The sequence below is a fragment of the Eptatretus burgeri genome, chromosome 10, assembly GCF_056783735.1.
Source record: "Eptatretus burgeri isolate ZD-2024b chromosome 10, Ebu_testis_v1, whole genome shotgun sequence".
In the NCBI taxonomy this organism is placed as follows: domain Eukaryota; kingdom Metazoa; phylum Chordata; class Myxini; order Myxiniformes; family Myxinidae; genus Eptatretus; species Eptatretus burgeri.
In genome coordinates, this window is record NC_140970.1 from 55412375 (window position 1) to 55431077 (window position 18703).

At 36.4% G+C, this 18703-nt stretch overlaps 1 long non-coding RNA gene across 1 annotated transcript in view; it reads right to left on the reverse strand.

Annotated features, from left to right (window-relative positions):
- Positions 1-18458, reverse strand: part of LOC147018611 (uncharacterized) — a 37684-nt gene extending 19226 nt beyond the window's left edge. The window contains exon 1 of the long non-coding RNA XR_015062467.1: positions 18244-18458. This is a non-coding gene — a long non-coding RNA (uncharacterized LOC147018611). The remainder of the gene's footprint in view (positions 1-18243) is intronic.
- Between the last annotated feature and the right edge of the window lie 245 nt (positions 18459-18703).

Consider the following 18703-nt stretch of genomic DNA (forward strand, 5'->3'; position numbering starts at 1 on the left):
GATTGTGCAGAGGAGTACTCCAACCTTACTGATGAATCGTTTTCACAAGATGACAGGTGAGATCTCAACCCAATTCATTATTTGTTGTTTAAAACAGAATTAAATCACAATACAACCAATAATTATTGTATGTCTTTTTTCCAACAGGTTGTCCCCAATAAGAATATCGTTAATAACTGATGTTGAAAATGAGTTATTTGAATATCACGAGGAATAGATAAAAATGAACGACTTCCTTGAAGACATTTATTCATTTCAAAATGAACTGAATGATATTATTGTTGACTGGAAACAAGTACTCACACGTCCTTTGATCTTGAATGATCCGAGTCCAAGGTGAGAAATTATCACTGTGTGTGTGTGTGTGTGTGTGTGTGTGTGTGTGTGTGTGTGTGTGTGTGTGTGTGTGTGTGTGTGTGTGTGTGTGTGTGTGTGTGTGTGTGTGTGTGTGTATGTGTGTGTGTGTATATGTGTGTTTGTGTGTGTGTATACATTGGGGAGAGCAAGTATTTGACACACTGCCGATTTTGCAGGTTTTCCCACTTACAAAGCACGTAGAGGTCTGTAATTTTTATCATAGGTACACTTCAACTGTGAAAGACAGAATCGAAAACAAAAAACCTGAAAATCACATTGTATGATTGATTTTTAAATAATTAATTTGCATTTTATTGCATGAAATAAGTATTTGATACATCAGAAAACAGAACTTAATATTTGGTACAGAAACCTTTGTTTGCAATTACAGAGATCAGACGTTTCCTGTAGTTATTAACCAGGTTTGTACAGACTAGAGCAGGGATTTTGGCCCACTCCTCCATACAGATCTTCTCCAGATCCTTCAGGTTTCGGGGCTGTCGCTGGGCAACACAGACTTTCAGCTCCCTCCAAAGATTTTCTATTGGGTTCAGGTCTGGAGACTGGCTAGGCCACTCTAGGACCTTGAGATGCTTCTTACGGAGCCACTCCTTAGTTGCCCTGGCTGTGTGTTTCGGGTCGTTGTCATGCTGGAAGATCCAGCCACGCCCCATCTTCAATGCTGTTGTTGAGGGAAGGAGGTTGTTGGCCAAGATCTCGCGATACATGGCCCCATCCATCCTCCCCTCAATACAGTGCAGTCGTCCTGTCCCCTTTGCAGAAAAGCATCCCCAAAGAATGATGTTTCCACCTCCATGCTTCACGGTTGGGATGGTGTTCTTGGGGTTGTACTCATCCTTCTTCTTCCTCCAAATACGGCGAGTGGAGTTTAAACCAAAAAGCTCTATTTTGGTCTCATCAGACCACATGACCTTCTCCCATTCCTCCTCTGGATCATCCAGATGGTCATTGGCAAACTTCAGATGGGCTTGGACATGCGCTGGCTTGAGCAGAGGGACCTTGCGTGCGCTGCAGGATTTTAATCCATGACGGCATAGTGTGTTACTTATGGTTTTCTTTGATACTGTGGTCCCAGCTCTCTTCAGGTCATTGACCAGGTCCTGCCGTGTAGTTCTGGGCTGATCCCTCACCTTTCTCATGATCATTGAGGCTCCATGAGGTGACATCTTGCATGGAGCCCCAGACCGAGGGAGATTGACTGTTATCTTGAACTTCTTCCATTTTCTAATAATTGCGCCAACAATTGTTGCCTTCTCACCAAGCTGCTTGCCTATTGTCCTGTGGCCCATCCCAGCCTTGTGCAAGTCTACAATTTTGTCCCTGATGTCCTTAGACAGCTCTCTGGTCTTGCCCATTGTGGAGAGGTTGGAGTCTGATTGATTAAGTGTGGACAGCTGTCTTTTATGCAGATAACGAGTTCAAACAGGTACAGTTAATACAGGTAATGAGTGGAGAATGGGAGGGCTTCTTTAAGACAAAACTAACAGGTCTGTGAGAGCCAGAATTCTTACTGGTTGGTAAGTGATCAAATACTTATTTCATGCAATAAAATGCAAATTAATTATTTAAAAATCATACAATGTGATTTTCAGGATTTTTGTTTTGGATTCCGTCTTTCACAGTTGAAGTGTACCTATGATAAAAATTACAGACCTCTACGTGCTTTGTAAGTGGGAAAACCTGCAAAATCGGCAGTGTCAAATACTTGTTCTCCACTGTGTGTGTGTGTGTGTGTGTGTGTGTGTGTGTGTGTGTGTGTGTGTGTGTGTGTGTGTGTGTGTGTGTGTGTGTGTGTGTGTGTGTGTGTGTGTGTGTGTGTGTGTCTCTATTGATGTCTGACTCATTATTATTATTTTCATTTTTTTTTGAGTTTAAACACCTGTCTGGATGAATCAAACACATAACTTAATGTTATGGAGGAATCTGACATGACACTCTATCTTCTGGACGTAAATGTTATATTTATTATTTTATTAATATCATAAAATAACCATCTTTATATATCCTAATTATTCTTCACTCTTTGTTTCAAAACAGAATATGGTATGCGAGTTTCAAATCACAAGACATCTGAAGCAGATTGCTGGGAAAGATCATCCATTTTCGTATTTGAATATTTACCCAAAGAAAAATGTTTAATGTTTAATAAGAAAATGAAGATTGATTTGATTAACATATACCCCAGTTGGCACTTTACAACTCATTTATTTATCAAAAAAAATTATGTGAGACTAATCATAACACCATTATCTGTATTAATCTGTTATTCTGTTTCTTCCAAACACAAAGAAAATGTATTAACTTCTTCACTCTCTCCTCTTTCAATGCATAGGGAAGTATCCACTCGATTAGACTTTATAGTTTTCTTTTGAGCACTCAAATCAATCGCATAGATTGTCTACAGACTTTTAAATGCTGTCATATCCAAAATGAGTTCTTTATTTCCATTACTTTCACACACCTTTTGGTAAGACTTGTATGCTTCAGCATAATCATTTTTTTCCCCAATTAATTTCCAAACTATCTCGTGGATAAAATGTTCCATCGAGAGAAACGTGAAGTTGTTTCACCTTAGCATTAACACTCTGCATTATTCTTATCAGTAGCAGAATCACCACCTGTTTTTCTTTTTAAATGAGCCAGAAATATCGTGGCTTTCCTTCCAGAACACCCAAATTCCACGTGTAAGTGGTTTGGTTCAGTTTAACGTGTTGGCATCTTCTTTTAAGGTATGATACATTGAGTGGCTTCTTTGAGTTAAGTCTTCTATTCAACATCTCTTCTGTTTCAAGATTAGGAGGAAATTCACTAATATACCAACTAATTTCATCAATTAGAAATTTATTCTGAGCACTAACAGCATGAGCAACACCAAAAAGCAATCTATTTTCATTATCATTCCTTTGCAGTTGAAATCTAATTTTAAGACCATGCAGAACTTTATCATGATCACAAAATCCAAATATACCTTCAAGAGGAACTGCCACAGTAAAACTATTACCTGCTTTTGTATCATCATTATACATTCCCTTCCTTTGACTATATCCAGGGTCTGTGTTTGTTCCCGTTGACATATCAGGAATAAAACCTTCAACAGCCCCCTTTCCCATTCTGTCACGAAATGAATATCGTGTAAATTTCAGATGTAGCAGAGACATAATCAACCGCTTCAACTTCTTGTGTTCCAATGTACAAACGAACACTATCAAACATTTTCCAGAAGAAATCATTTACGAGTGTAGCGTTTGTGTTATTCGCAGCCTTAGTGAATGTAAATTTACACAACAAGAAACTTTCAGATAGATTCAATGTTTGTTGATTACTTATTTCAAAACTTTTTGTTCCATTTGCATTCCAGTCTGTTCCAGTTATTGCATTTACCTTGAAGTAGTCTTCTTTTTTAGTAGAGTTTGAGAATACAATGGCATCATCCAAATCATAGATACTATCAATTGCTTCCATACTTGTATTTATTTCGGAAAAAGATGTTAAAACTTTTGAAACCCTGACCCAAGTATTTTAATTATTTTCTGTCGTTCTTGGGGAGACAACTGAGTTTTGCCTTTCTTAATTTATTTTATTGCTTGAAAATTATGAGAGTCCTTTTGAGCATCTTTTATTCTCTTTATAGCACCGCTATATTTCCCACAGCAGAAGCAGTTGAACCAATTAGGTCTTCATGTTTAAGAATAGTTGCACCCATACCCATTAGAGTATAAATTATCCCATCTCCTTTTTTTCTAAATTGATGTCCGACACCCCTTTGTCTCTTAGGTTTATAGTATCCTCTACCAAGATACATACCTTCACCCTTGTAGTATGGGGAAAGGAACATCTCATCCCCTGTAATTATTTTATATTTTCCCAACTCGTGTTTCCTCACAATAACCATCGTATTTATTTATTGGAAAACTTCACGTAGGTGAATTCTGATGGATATAATTTCTCCATTAAAAGAAATCATGCGATTATCTTGGTCGGTTATCGTTTTTTTTTTTAACTATGTATATGGTTTTTCCTGACACAGGAAGATGAACCAGATTTTTGGGTTCCATGTTGAATTTATAACCAATTGGGGTTGAGTATGCACTGAATAAAAATATTGTATTTGTTCCAATTCCTTCATTATAAGTGCCATCAATCAAATCACAGTGAATTAATAACTAATTTATGCCTGAGGATATTTGAATGACATTATCACTGTAAAACGTCCCATTAGTTTCAATCTTTTTTGAGGAGAAACCCAATAACTCTCTAAATGAATTATCAATTATGAAATCAACCTTGTAGTTATTTTTAAGTTTAATCGTTGATTTTGAAGTTTGTTTTTGAATATCTATTACATTTTTTGGTTCATCACCCTGTTCTTTCATTAGGGCCCTGTCACACCTTGACGTTTTAGCCAGCAATGGCAACGTATCAAAATGTATGTAAAACGTTGGCGTACGCTGAAATTTTGATGTTTTTTTTAAGTTTTGGGCGTATTCATAACGTGTTGGTCGTATGCATAACATATTAGTAACGGGTACAGAACGTTTCGTTGTGTTATTGATAACTTTTACCAACGAATGCTTAGCCTATTGTAGGCGTTCACAACCTATGCCCAACAATAGTTTAACTTACACATAGCGCACTAAACGTCTCGCCGGCGAACTCGTGACGTAGCCTGTTAAGAACCTGCCGGATGCCGATTTAAACCATAACCGCCTGAGAATTTGAAGTGTCAACATCGCAGTCACACCTTGACGATTTTGCCAGCGTATGCCGGCCTATGAAAAATGTGTCTAAAACGCTAGGTGCACGTCAAATACGGTATAGGTAAGTTGTGTATACGTTAAGAGTAGGCTGGAAAACAATGAAGTACGCTGTCATATTACGTGGTACGTGTAATACGTCGTGAAATTTCAAGCATGCTGAAAATTTTACGACTTACTCGGCGTATGGCTAACACGTTCCGCATGCGTTGTCATATGTTCCTGGCACGCTCCGCGATCGTTTACACACAACGGACACACGTTAATTGTATGTTACTCATAAGTCGAAACACGTCAAGGTAATATTTAACATACCTGCAACCTAATTTTCAACCAATGGGTAACGTCCTTTTAACCTATGAGTGGCGTGCTCTGAACCTATGTTTAATGTGCTTGAAACCTATGAGTAACGTGCATTGAACCTATTTGTAACTTGCCTTGAACCAATGACTAGCGTGCTATGAAACTATGAGTAACATGCGTTTAACCTATGTGTAGCATGCTTCGAACCTAAGTATAACGTGCTTCTAAGCTTTGAGTAACATGCTATGAACCTATGTGTAACGTATCTAAAACGCACATTGTCGTATGTAGACGAATTAGATTGACGTCTTACGGACGACCACAGCACTTACTGAACGTGTTTCTAACTTGCATCTCCCGTGTAATGGCATATTGGCAGAGTTTAGGGGAATTGGTATATACAAATGGGCTTCACAAGAAGAACCCGTCATTGTTCCAGACTCCATGTTGAGTAGATGTCAATGCCAGTAGTATCAGTAGTAGTAATACTATTAGTAGTAGTTGGTGTGCTTGACAGTAGTAGTAGTAGTAGTAGTAGTAGTAGTAGTAGTAGTCGTAATAGCATTGGTAGTAGTCGTATGTCTATGTCAGTAGTAGTATATGAGCGTGATGGGGAGGGTGTGGGTGATGATGGATCCTCTTATTGTCCAAGAATAGGAGACTACTTTGCACCATTGTTCGATGTTCTTTTCGGCTAATTTTTTTTCCTCATTCCCACGATGAAATATTTCTTTGTTTTACTTTTTAAAGTATTAAAAACGACTTTGACAAATGCATAATGTATTAGTAATGAACACAGAACGCTTCGATAACTTATAGATAAGTTATACCAACTATTGTTTATCGTGTTTTAGTCGTCCACAACCTATGCCCAAAGATCGTCCTTCGTATGCAAAGCATAATAATTCCCAAGCACGTTATTCATAGGTTATAAATAAGTCACGGGTACCCTAAACATTACTTTGATGTGTTTCGACGTATGAGGAACTTTCAAGTAGCGTGTTGCGAAGTGTGAACAACGTTCGTGTAGCGTGCTTACAAAACCGTTACTCATAGGTTAGAAATAAGTTTCGAGTACGCGAATGTTACCTCTACGTGTTTCGACTTATGAGTAACATACAATTAACGTGTGTCAATGATCGCATAACGTGCCTACAACTTATGGCCAGCGTAGCGGAACGTGTGAGCCAAACGCCGAGTACGTCGTAAAATTTCAAGCATGCAAAATTTTTTGGACAACCAAAAAGTACAACGTTTTAAACCAGCGTAATACGACCTATGGTAGTGTTTTTCAGCGTGCACCTAAATTACACATAATGTACCCATAACGTATTCGATGTGTGCCAGCGTTTTAGGAAAAAAAAATCATAAATCGGCATACGCTGGCTAAATCGTCAAGGTGTGACAGCCCCTTAAAACGAGCAATTTCGGAAGATATTCGAGAAATCTCATATGCTCCGGATGAAACCATTATCATTTTGTATCCACTTCCGGGATTGTAACTGAACTTGTCATTTTTCTCGGTGATATTAAACAAGGTATTATAAGTTTCCATGGACAATAAAGACGCCTCATATTCTTTAGTTGCGTCAAGTTTTAGTGGGTATGGGAATGAAGCTGTGTGGTTGCTTGTTGTGAAATTAAAATTAAGGATTGTGCTTCTCATCTTATTTAATATGGGATAAAATGTCTTTTTATTGCCATTTATTAATTATTTTCATGTTCATCAACTGGTCTAAAATGGCTGATGTTTCATTAAAGCAGTTGTTATTTCCTGCCCTCTTACGACCTAACAGCAATAACAGTCGATTAACTAATTGTGATGGGTCATTTGGAAGAAAACTAACACCTGAACCAAGGCTACTTAAAGCCTGAATAATGTGTTTCTCCTTCTGATTCTTCTGACTTTTACCAGATAGAATAACCCTATAATTAAGAGAGTCCAGCAGAACAATATATACTATATCATCCTTATTTTCCCTATCCAATGGTTGATCAAAATACTTTGATTCATCCCTCACAGTTGAACCTTGTTTTCCATCTTTTGTTAGAAGAAACATTAATCTCAGAGTTAGTTTAATAGGAGGTTGAGCAGAACTCAAGAACCTTAATTCATCATTAAATATCAATACCTTTTCTTGAACAAGATGAAATATTGCTGATTCTGTTGGAATGAGTCCTGCTTTGGTTTATGAATCCGCTGAATATTCATTGTTTTGAAGAGCATTCACAACATAATCAGGTGGTTGATTACTCTCTTTCAGTTGTTGAAATAATCCTTTATTCTCATCTTCTAATTCTCCTATATGCTCAAATTCTTTCTCCATCATTTGACTGAAATCATTTAACATTTGAAGTTTTCTCGTATATTCTATTGTGGGAACTGTGGAAGCATCTATAATTTTTTTCTTGGGAAGTTTTTTAAAGTGGTTTTAAAAATATATCTTGTTTTCTTTCAAATGCTTCTTCCCCCGTTAGTTTCTGTCTGCGTTTCTTCTTTATGTCTTCCTGTTGTTTTACAACTTTTGAAACCAACTCTTGATGTTCCTTAAATCTTCTTGCTCTTTCTTTCGCATCCATTTATTTATTGGAAAATATCATTTAATGAATTGTAAAGATCAACAGGGAAATTTTCCTTTTCTTCATCATTAAAGTATATGTGTTCAAATAAATCCTTTTCTTTAAATATTTTATCAAATTCTTTATTAACATTAATACAAGTTGTAATTTCTTCTTCACCAATACTTGTATCTCTGCTTTTCATACATTTGCATTGAGTTTCTTCATCAACATCAAAACTGAATGATAAAATCTTAACTCCATTACCCCTTAGATGTTTAATAATTTGTCTCATTCCTTCTGGATTAATTTCTAATATCGCAAGACCACCAGAATTTAGTTTCTTTAACTCACTCTTACAATGTGAATATTTTGTTGTACCAAGAGAAACCTCCTCAAATATTTGGCCTTCATTCCTCAATCGCAAATGTTCCTCTACTGACATATAGTAATAATCTTCACATTCTACTTCTCCAGGTCTTATTGCTCTCGTTGTTGTTGATACAATATGAACTACATGGTGCTTTTTTAAGCAAATTTACAATATTCTCATTTGTACTATAAAAGAACCTTGATTTATGAAAGTTTTTTTCCAGAAGCAGATTTATCCACAAGATTTATAATAGTTGACATTTATACATGTAATTGTTTATAAAATAAAAAAACATATCCCTTAATATCTCATCTTGTTTCACAACAATATATTGATATTTTTCAGTCGTGTGCTTCATATAATCCCCAAATTCCTTTTTACTACATAATGTAGAACAATTGTCTCTCCAAAAATTGTTTATATCCATTGAATTTAACTTGAATAAAATAAAAGAATTAACATTGTTTCTTATTGAGCGACGAGGGAATTGAAAGTATGATTGACTAAGGCAAATGCAATTACAAGAAGAATGTCTCCCTCTTGTGTAGTAGCTATCCATTACCGTTTGGTTTCTCTCACCAACACAATCATCAAAGATAACGAGGTTCTTTTTTTATTCATCCAAATCTTGGGGAGAAGGTATATCATCCATATTATCATGAAGAATACAATTTATCGGTTTTGATTTCTTTTTATATCTCTGCGTATCACAAAATAGTTGTATTATATCTTCAATGTTGTAATCATTTACTTTGTTTTGAAGTTTACATAAACCGATTATATCGTCATTTTGAAGACCTGCATGAAAACCTTGCGAGAGTAGTTGATAGAGTAAAAGTTGAGACTTTTATATTTTTTATTATCATTATATAGAAGATAATCACAGAATATATATTGTTTATAGGCTTTTGACTCTGTGTTTAATCCCACTCTATCACATGCAGGACAATTCTCAAATTTGTCATTTGGAGAATCAGGAAATTCAAGGGGCTGAAGATCGAGTATACTCTTCATATTAAAAAGTAAAACTTTGCTTAAACAAAAATTCATCTTCTGTGCTTTCATAATCATCTATAAAACTACTTTCATAACTATTGTTTGAACACAAACTCTCGGTATCACAACTGTAATCACTCTCATAATCTTCAAAATCTTCAGTTGAATAATGATTCGTATTTTATTAGTAGAAAAAACATTACCATCTATATCTATATACTTTTTTTCATTAACAGATTCAACAACTACAATTTTTATATTTTTAAAATACATAAGGTAATTTTAAAATGGTCCTTAACTACGAATGAACGAAATGTCATTTCACCTGATATATTGGCATCCTTTATTTCATCAAGATTTACATCTTTAGGGTTGTTGAAAAAAATACAAATTTCTCCTTGCCTATTACAGATGGTCTTATCTTTTCTTTCTAAAGCTTCATCCATAAGGTTTTTCTTTTTTGATACTTTTTCTTGTTTCATTGCCTTTTCTAATTTTGAATATATTGCCAGAAGGAGAGGCGAAACTTTTGTTCGAGCTACTTTAATTGATGTTATTCCAGATATACTAAAAGTCCTTCCACTGAAGGAAATTGAAGAACTCATATTATTCACCATAATTGTTTTTATCCAATAGTTGTTATATTTATCTTTATTCAATTTTACATCCTTGACATATTTCTCAGTATCTTTTACAAATGAAGAGATTGATTGAAGCTTGTCTTTTGTGTCTTGATACATTGTATTTATTAAGTTAAAAAAAAAAGTTGGAGGATAAAATGGTTTTAAGCACAGATTCACCTATAAATTAAATTCAATTCTCATAAAGAATATTTTATTTTAAGCAAAGTTTTGTTCTATAAATATGGTGAATACAACGAACTGCGATGTTTGTAATCATGAATATAAATATTATAAAAAACACCTTCAAACCAACAAACACACATTCAACCTTTTCAGACAAATATCTCCACTTGACCAAGAAACAAAACATTGTGATAGATGTGATAATGATATTCTTTAAAAAATTTTTTATAATAAACACCTTCAATCAGGCAAACACAAGAACAATGAAGAAAGGGAAGGCGCCACTAAATTCTCCATTGAAAACTGATGGGGCATTTAAAGGGCATCTAAAAATAAGATTGTTTCGCTTTCAAGGCCCTGGACCATCTTCAATCATTGAAGCTGTTGATATGGTTAAACAAAGTATTGAAATGATAATTAAAACACATTAAGTGAAATAAAAACTTTTAAGTTTTATATGGGAGTAAAATTGAATATGGTAAGACAAGACGATGAAACTACTCCCAATATAAGGACAAACCCTCACTTTATATCATCATTTCAAGATTTTGTAAGATGTGATGCTTATGATGAACTCCAGAGACAAGAACATCATGTTGATAACACTGGTTGGTAGTGGATTTGCTATTACAAAAATAATCTTTTGAGATTTACACATCTTAAAATCAGATCTTCCTCAAGCTTCTTCTTATATTGATTTACCAAAAGGGATAAAACTTAAGAAAGTAGCTGTTAATATTCAAAACAAAGATAATAAATGTTTTCTATGGTCTGTTCTTGCTCACTTACATCCTCCACAATGGAATCCATAAAGGGTTGAACATTATAAGAAATACGAGAATACATTAAATGTTAAAGATTTAAAGTTTCCAATGTCATTGAGAGATATTCCTAAATTTGAGAAAATGAATAATCTATCCGTTAATATATATGGATTAACAGATACAAACAAAGTTCAGATATTAAAATTTTCAAACAACTGTAAAAATGACGAAACACACATTGACCTTCTCAACTTTACTTCAAAGGAAAAATCACATTATGCTTTCATCAAAAAATTATCAAGATTAACCAAATCACAACTATACAAGAGAAAATGTAAAACGTTTCCTTGTACGAGATGTCTCAACTCCTCTCATACAAAAGAACGATTAAATCAACATTCGAAATATTGTAGTAATCATAAATCAACCATAATCAATTTTCCAAAAGCAGGTTCAAACATATCATTCAAAGATTTTAACAAATCTATAAAACATCCGTTTGTGATAAATGCTGATTTTGAAAGTACCCTTGAAAAGATAGATACTGTTTCTCTAAATCCAAATAAATCGTACACAAATAAATATCAAAAACGTATTCCTTGTGGTTTCTGTTATTATATCAAATCATCTGTTGGTGATGTATTCAATAAGTTAGAACTTTATTGAGGAGAAGATGCCTCAGAGGAGTTTGGAAGACAATTGGAAAAATACTGTATAAGACGAAGAGAAATAATGGATAAAACCTATAAACCAATGTCATTAAGAAAGGGAGAGAAAAGGGAATTTAGAAAGAACAGTATCTGTCATATTTGTGAGGAGAAAATTGAGGGAGAGATCAAGGTTAGGGATCACTGTCATCTTACTGGTAAATATAGAGGTCCAGCTCATTCCCATTGTAATCTTAATTACAAGCCTCCAAACTTTATTCCTGTCTTTCTTCACAACAACGCTCACTATGACACACATATATTTATGAATGAACTTTCAAAGACATCTGGATATATGTCTGCCATTCCTAACAAAGATCAAAAATACATCTCATTCACAAAAACAATTCATACATCCCCCATAATCCATATCAGATTTCTTGACACATACAAGTTTATGGCAAGTCCATTATCTAACTCAGCATCAAATATTAAAAACTTACCAAATCTTCAATCACATTTCTCAAATAAAGAAGAGATTGATCTCTTATCACAAAAGGGAATATATCCATATGACTACATGGATTCATTTGAGAAGTTTAAAGAAACACAACTTCCTTCAAGGGAAAGTTTCTATTGCAAGTTCAATAAAACTCATATTTCCAATAGAGATTATACACAAGCTAAAAAGGTTTGGGTGAAGTTCAATATGTAGAATCCTGGAGAATATCATGAGTTGCATCTTAAAACTGATGTATTGTTATTGGCTGATGTGTTTGAAACTTTTAGAACAGTCTGTCATAATAAAAATTCTTATGGATTGGACCCCATTCACGATTGCACAGCCCCGGGTTTGGCTTGGAGTGCTATGTTAAAAATGACAAAACAAAATTTGGAATTGATCAGTGATATAGATATGCTTTTAATGATAGAGAAGGCTGAAATAGGAGGAATATCTCAAGTATGTTCCAACAGATATGCTAAAGCAAATAACAAATATCTTCCTGATTATAATAAGAATGAGGACAACTCTTACCTGATGTATTATGATGCTAACAATTTGTATGGGTGGGCTCTGTCTCAATCATTACCTGATGGAAAACTTAAATGGGTTATAGAAAACATTATCAAAAAGTTTTACAAGACATTGTTGTCTCCTCTCATAAAAGAATTAGATGAAGCTGAAGTTGGATATTATTTTGAGGTTGATTTAAAATATCCAGAAGAACTTCATCACAAACTTAAAGACCTACCTTATGCCCCTGATAAAGAAAGTCCAAGAGAAGATTGGTTAAGTGATTACCAACAGTCATTTCATATAAAAGGTAAATCTCCAGAAAAACTACTTACAACATTAAATGATAAATAAAGTTATGTTTGCATCAAAGGAACTTGAAACAATATTTATCTGCTGGGTTGAGAGTGAGGAAAATTAATCGCATTTTGAAATTTAAACAAAGTCATTGGTTAAAGAAGATTATTGATTTTAATACAAAAAGGAGAACAGAAGCAAAAACAGATTTTGAGATGGACTTTTATAAATTAATTAATAATGCTGTATTTGGAAATACGATGGAAAATGTTAGGAATAGATAAAACATAAGACTTGCTCCATCTTGGAAACGGGCTTCAAAGTTAATCAATAGACCAAGTTTTGAACGAGCAGAGGTGTTTTCAGAGAACTTTTGTTCTATTCATTTGAAAAAAGAGAGTATTGAAATAGATAAACCTATTTATATAGGAAAAACAATTCTTGACTTGTCAAAGTCGTCAATGTATGACTATTACTGTAATAATTTAAAATCAAAGTATAAGGATAATGTGTCATTGTTATATATGGATACAGATAGTTTTATATTATAAATTAAGACAAGTAATGTATATGAGGATATGATTGATAATATTGATATATATGATACAAGTAATTACAAGTCAGGTGATGTGTTGTTTTCATCAAATAATAAAAAGATTATTGGTAAGTTTAAAGATGAATTGGGTGGGAAGGTCATGAGTGAATTTATAGGATTGAGATCAAAGTCTTATTCTTTTACGTATGTTGATAATAATAACATTGAAAGGTGTGATAAGAAGCTGAAGGGAATAAAGAAAAATATAATCAAGGAAACAATAAACTTTAAACATTATTACAACTATTTAACCTTCAAGAAGGAAGAGTACAGAAAAATGAATACAATAAGAAGTTATAAACATCAATTATATACAGAAGAGATAAATAAGAAAGCATTCGGAGCTTTTGATGATAAAAGATATATTTTAGAGAATGGAATCAATTGTCTCCCTTATGTTTATAAGTATAAGTGTTAAGATCTTTGGTTGGGAATTTTAACAGGTTACCGCCATCTTTTTACTGATTTATAAATGATAGAACCAAGCAATAACCAAACCAAAGAGTGGAGATGTAATCAGCCTTGGTATTTAAATGGAAAACATTAAGAATGTGAAAAATATCAAATAAGTCTTATTGAAGAAATAACCAGGGTAAAAGTAGGTAAAACAAATAAGCTGATAAATGAAATTACAAATAAGTTGGAGGATGTAAAGAAAAAAAATTAATATCCTTGAATGGACTGAAAATTTTGATGGTTATCAATTGAACAATGGAAAAACAATTTACTACAATCTCAAAATGATATGTGGCTCAGGAGGTGGTCAAACAAGAGCATTAAGAGAAGTTTATCATTTCATCTCTGCTCAACAAAGACACATAAACCAAGAACTAAGTTCCAAAGTAATCTTTGTGAATATACTCTATGGTGATGAATGTAACAGGAAAATTAAGCTATTCCCCAAAGTAGAATATGGACAAATATTCATTGGTTCACTCTTTGAATGGAATGAAAATATTAAGGGAAAGAAGTGCTTTAATCAGTAAGTCAGTTTTACATTTGCTTGTATGAGAGGGGGAGGAAATCGGTCTCCTATTTTACATTTGCTTGTATGAGAGGGAAGGGGATAAATGAGTCTCCTATTTTGGGCTTTTGGGGCTTGAGTCAGTCTCAATTTTACATTTGTTTTTATGGGAGGGGGAGGAAATCAGTCTCCTATTTTGGGCTTTTGGGATCAAGTTAGAAAGTTTTTCCCTTTTACCCCATTCATTTGAATGGCTGCCTCAGAAGCCCCATTCATCCTCTACTGATGTGTGACATCACCGCTGAGAGGCATAATGACATCATGACATCATCGGTCATTCGCTGACGTCATTACGTCTGTCGTCGACAGACCTTCACCGCTGACAAGTGTAATGCCACTCCTATAAAACAGCATCTGCAATGCAAAATCCTCTTCTGCACATGCTGACGACCTCAGAAGGTGCATTTGACACAAAAAATGTAACAAGGAACATTGTATATAAAGAAATTCTATAAATCACATTGTGAACACTGGATATATTGACGTCCTAATGAACCCTCACTTTAGAAACTTCGCGCTCCACACGGGTTTAGCTCGTATTGCATGAAATCGCTCCAAGCTCCAAATTTGAAAACTACAGTATTTACAAAAGCGATGTACATGATCTGTAGCTATGTTGACCAGGCATTCAATATGAGTGAGGAAAGTGAAAAAAACTTTATCGTAAGAAATCGTTGCGGCCTGTTCCAAATCAAGGTATGGTTCAGCAGGCCAAAAAAACATGGTGGCTTCAGACCCCAGCAAAGTCACCCAGGAAATGCCCGAAGACCCCAGAGAGCGAGGTGGCTGAGGATCGCCTGATAAAGGATGTAATTAAATAAGGCCGTTAATTATCTTCTAAAGGGGTTATTTATTTAACCCAAACACGCAATTTTCAGTCGGTCACTTCCTTGGAGTTTTCTTATTATGCATGCAAAGTTTCAGGCTGCTAGGTTTTATGGTTTTGGAGTTATAGCGATTGATGAAGTCGTTCAAGAGAAATAATTTTTTTAAGATTTTCGTTCAAGCCAATATAGTTGCCTGACAATCCTGGTATCCTATTAATTATTCGTGAACATCCTGGTATCCCCAAGACTTGGGGAACACGTGGGTGAAGTTTCTCCTCGATCTGTAATGCTTCTCTGAAGAAGAAAGTTTTTAAAGGTTTATTCTTTAAAAAAAAAAATATCATAACTGCCAAACCACGTGACCTGTGACGTAATATGTGGAGAACTTTTTGTTCCTCATGGATAGGCGATCATACCTGTAACGATTTGCCTCGATCTGTTCAGTCGTTTCTGAGAATAGTGTTACGGATTTTAAAATCCGGTCTGATGAATGCATCCACACATCCAGGCCCTCAGACAGTTATTTCCTTAAATGCATGTTCAGATTAACCCCATCCCCATGTCTAATGGGATCTTAAATGTGATGCGTTGAGAAGGGTAAAGGATAGATCCCCTCTCTTATGGGAAGCTTTTTTCTTTACGGCAGACATGTTCACACGAGCTCTGAAGCCCGCCCCCATTCTTCCTCAGCGGCAATCTTTCGTGAGCTCCGATGCCCGCCTTTTTTTGAGAGCGCACGGGTCGTCATGGTAACCGTGTCCCAGTGGGGCGGGGTGAGCTTGGGGCAGACGGCACCCCGCGGAGACAGCCCGGGGATATAAAAACGAGCAAGAGGTACGTTCTAGAGAGAAAAAGTCTGAAGAGAAAAGCGTGAAGAGAGAAAAAATGAGGAGAGAAAGGAGGGGAAAAAAGCGTTCTGAAGAGAAAAAGTCTGGAGAGAAAAGCGTGAGGAGAGAAAAGCGAAAGGAGAGAGGAAAAAAACTAAAAAGCCAAGGGCAAGAGAAGCGAGCAAGAAGCGGGTGTCTGACCAGCGCCAACGAGACAATTCGCCCTTCCCAGTGCTTATGCAAGCGAGCGTATGGTGTGGGTGTGAGGAGCGCTGCCAACAAGTGAGGCACGGGTCATCACCAACAACACCAGGGTCTAAACCCGTGACAGACGATCTCGGTACCCTCCAGACTTCGACTGGCGTTCAAGGCTGCCCCGCGAGAGAGTGCACGGCAAAGCTGGGTGGTGGCGACAGATGTGACACGCACGCATTTCAGAACGTTTTCGCTTCACGGATGACTTTCTGGTGAGCGAGACGATTCTTTCCCCTTCCCTCCCCCTGAATGATCTGCTGGGTACCCCTGTCTGTGTTTAGCTGTAAGTTAACCCCCGATAAGCATCTGCTCTTTCCTTTGTCTCTTTCCTGGCATTTTGATTGATTTTGCTTTGAAATTCATTCTTTATTTACCTTAGAAAATAAAAGGTTCTTTTATTTATTTTATTATTAATAAATTATTTGTCGATTTCAAACCTCTCCGTGTTCGTCCTTTCCTTTCATTGGTCTAGCATTGTTCGAACTGAGATAGACTGGGAGGTAATTACTACAGATTGGACCAAAAAATCGTCGGCACGCACCAGCGGTTAAAACGCTTGGCCGCCCTAATTAAAATCTAATCAGATAATATTGGTGCTTTGCCAAGGGCGTGCTCCCCGCTCAGGTAACCACGTGACCTCCAGTTAAACGGAATGATTGGATGGCGGACACTGGAACTCGTGGTTGACTGGGTGGCATTCGTGGTTTTAAAACAACTCACGGTGCCACAATGTTAATTGTGAGCGGTGGCCCCAGATCCGGTGTAACAGTTTAACAACCCCCCCCCCCGGACAATTCCCCCCCAACCCCTCCCCCCCATGACTCACACCATGACTATTACATTCCACTCTAAGGCAACTTCCATCCCAAAGAGCCAAGAGAAAACAACAAAAATAAATATATTTTTGGCCATAGGGGGGCAAGTAATCCAGGGAAGGGGGAGACTTATCCTAGGACAAGTACCGCCCTCACCCCCACCCCCGGGAGGGGGAGTTGTCCAGGGGGTGACTTATCCTGTTACACTGGCTGCACCGAGGACAACTGTGGATTAATCCCCCTGAGTGACAAGTTGTCTCGGTACCCGTGTCAGCAACAATATTTTTGAAGGTTTTTATGTTTAAAAAAAATGGCTGCCGAACCACATGACCGATGACATCATCAATTCTTTTCCCCAAAATAAAATTTAGCCCTAGATGACCCTCAAAAATTTCCATACTGATCGGATAAAGCATTTGAGGTATGTAATGACATCGTCATAACGAAGCCACCTATGACATCATTAAAAAAGATCACTTTTTTCTCATGGGGGATTACTTCAGGTGTGTCAAGTTTCAATTGTTTCCATGGAGCGGTTTCGGAGATAGAGGTCCAAATTATTCGGTTTTTCCAAAATGGCTGCTATACCACGTGACCTATGATGTCATAATTATTAAAACTTTCAACATGAGTAGTCGCGCCCATGGTGAAAATTTGGTGTCAATTGGATAAGCGGTTGCAGAAAAAAAAAAATAACTAGCATGGACAGACGAGCGCACACACTTTTGGTGAGGGTCTGCAATCTCTGATTGCTCTTTCTGATTTGTGATTGGAATGATGATGTTTGAATGAAAATATAGAGATAAGAGTTAAAAGCCGAATGAGGTAATTATGTGAGGGGTTCCACCCATGACATTCGCGGATTCGGAAGTTGTAGTTTCGCCATTTTTTCCTCAAGCCCTTCACGAACCGGCTGTCCAGCGGTTCTCTCCCCTTTTGTGCATCGCACGTGTACTCCGCCAGTGTCAAATACAAAAACATTTATTGATGGACAGATGTGCCACGTACGTCCAGGATGACAGTTCGCTGACAAATGATGAATGAAAGTAAAGTTTGAGGGCCTCCCCAAACGATGAAATTTGAATCTTCCTCAGAAATGTCGGCACTCCAAGATGGCCGCCGGAAATACTTCAAATGAGCTTCACTGGGGCTAATAGTGTGGTGTATTGGCCTGCGGGGGCCAAACACTGTGCGCATTTCGCCTCCACATTTATTAAAACACCTCCGTGTTGTGTGCACGTTAATGGGCCCTCTTCGTGCCTCGACGTCGTTAGTCAGTCTCACAGAGATCAGCGCCCACTTGGCGATTTACCCACATTCATTCGCCGGCACCCGCACTACCGGAAACGGAAATACACCGCTCTTTGAGAATTTCGTCCCTTTCACACCATTATTAGAGAAATAAACAATAATTAATATTACTTTTCAAAAATTGATACTGAACACCGTTACGCTTACAGAGGAACAC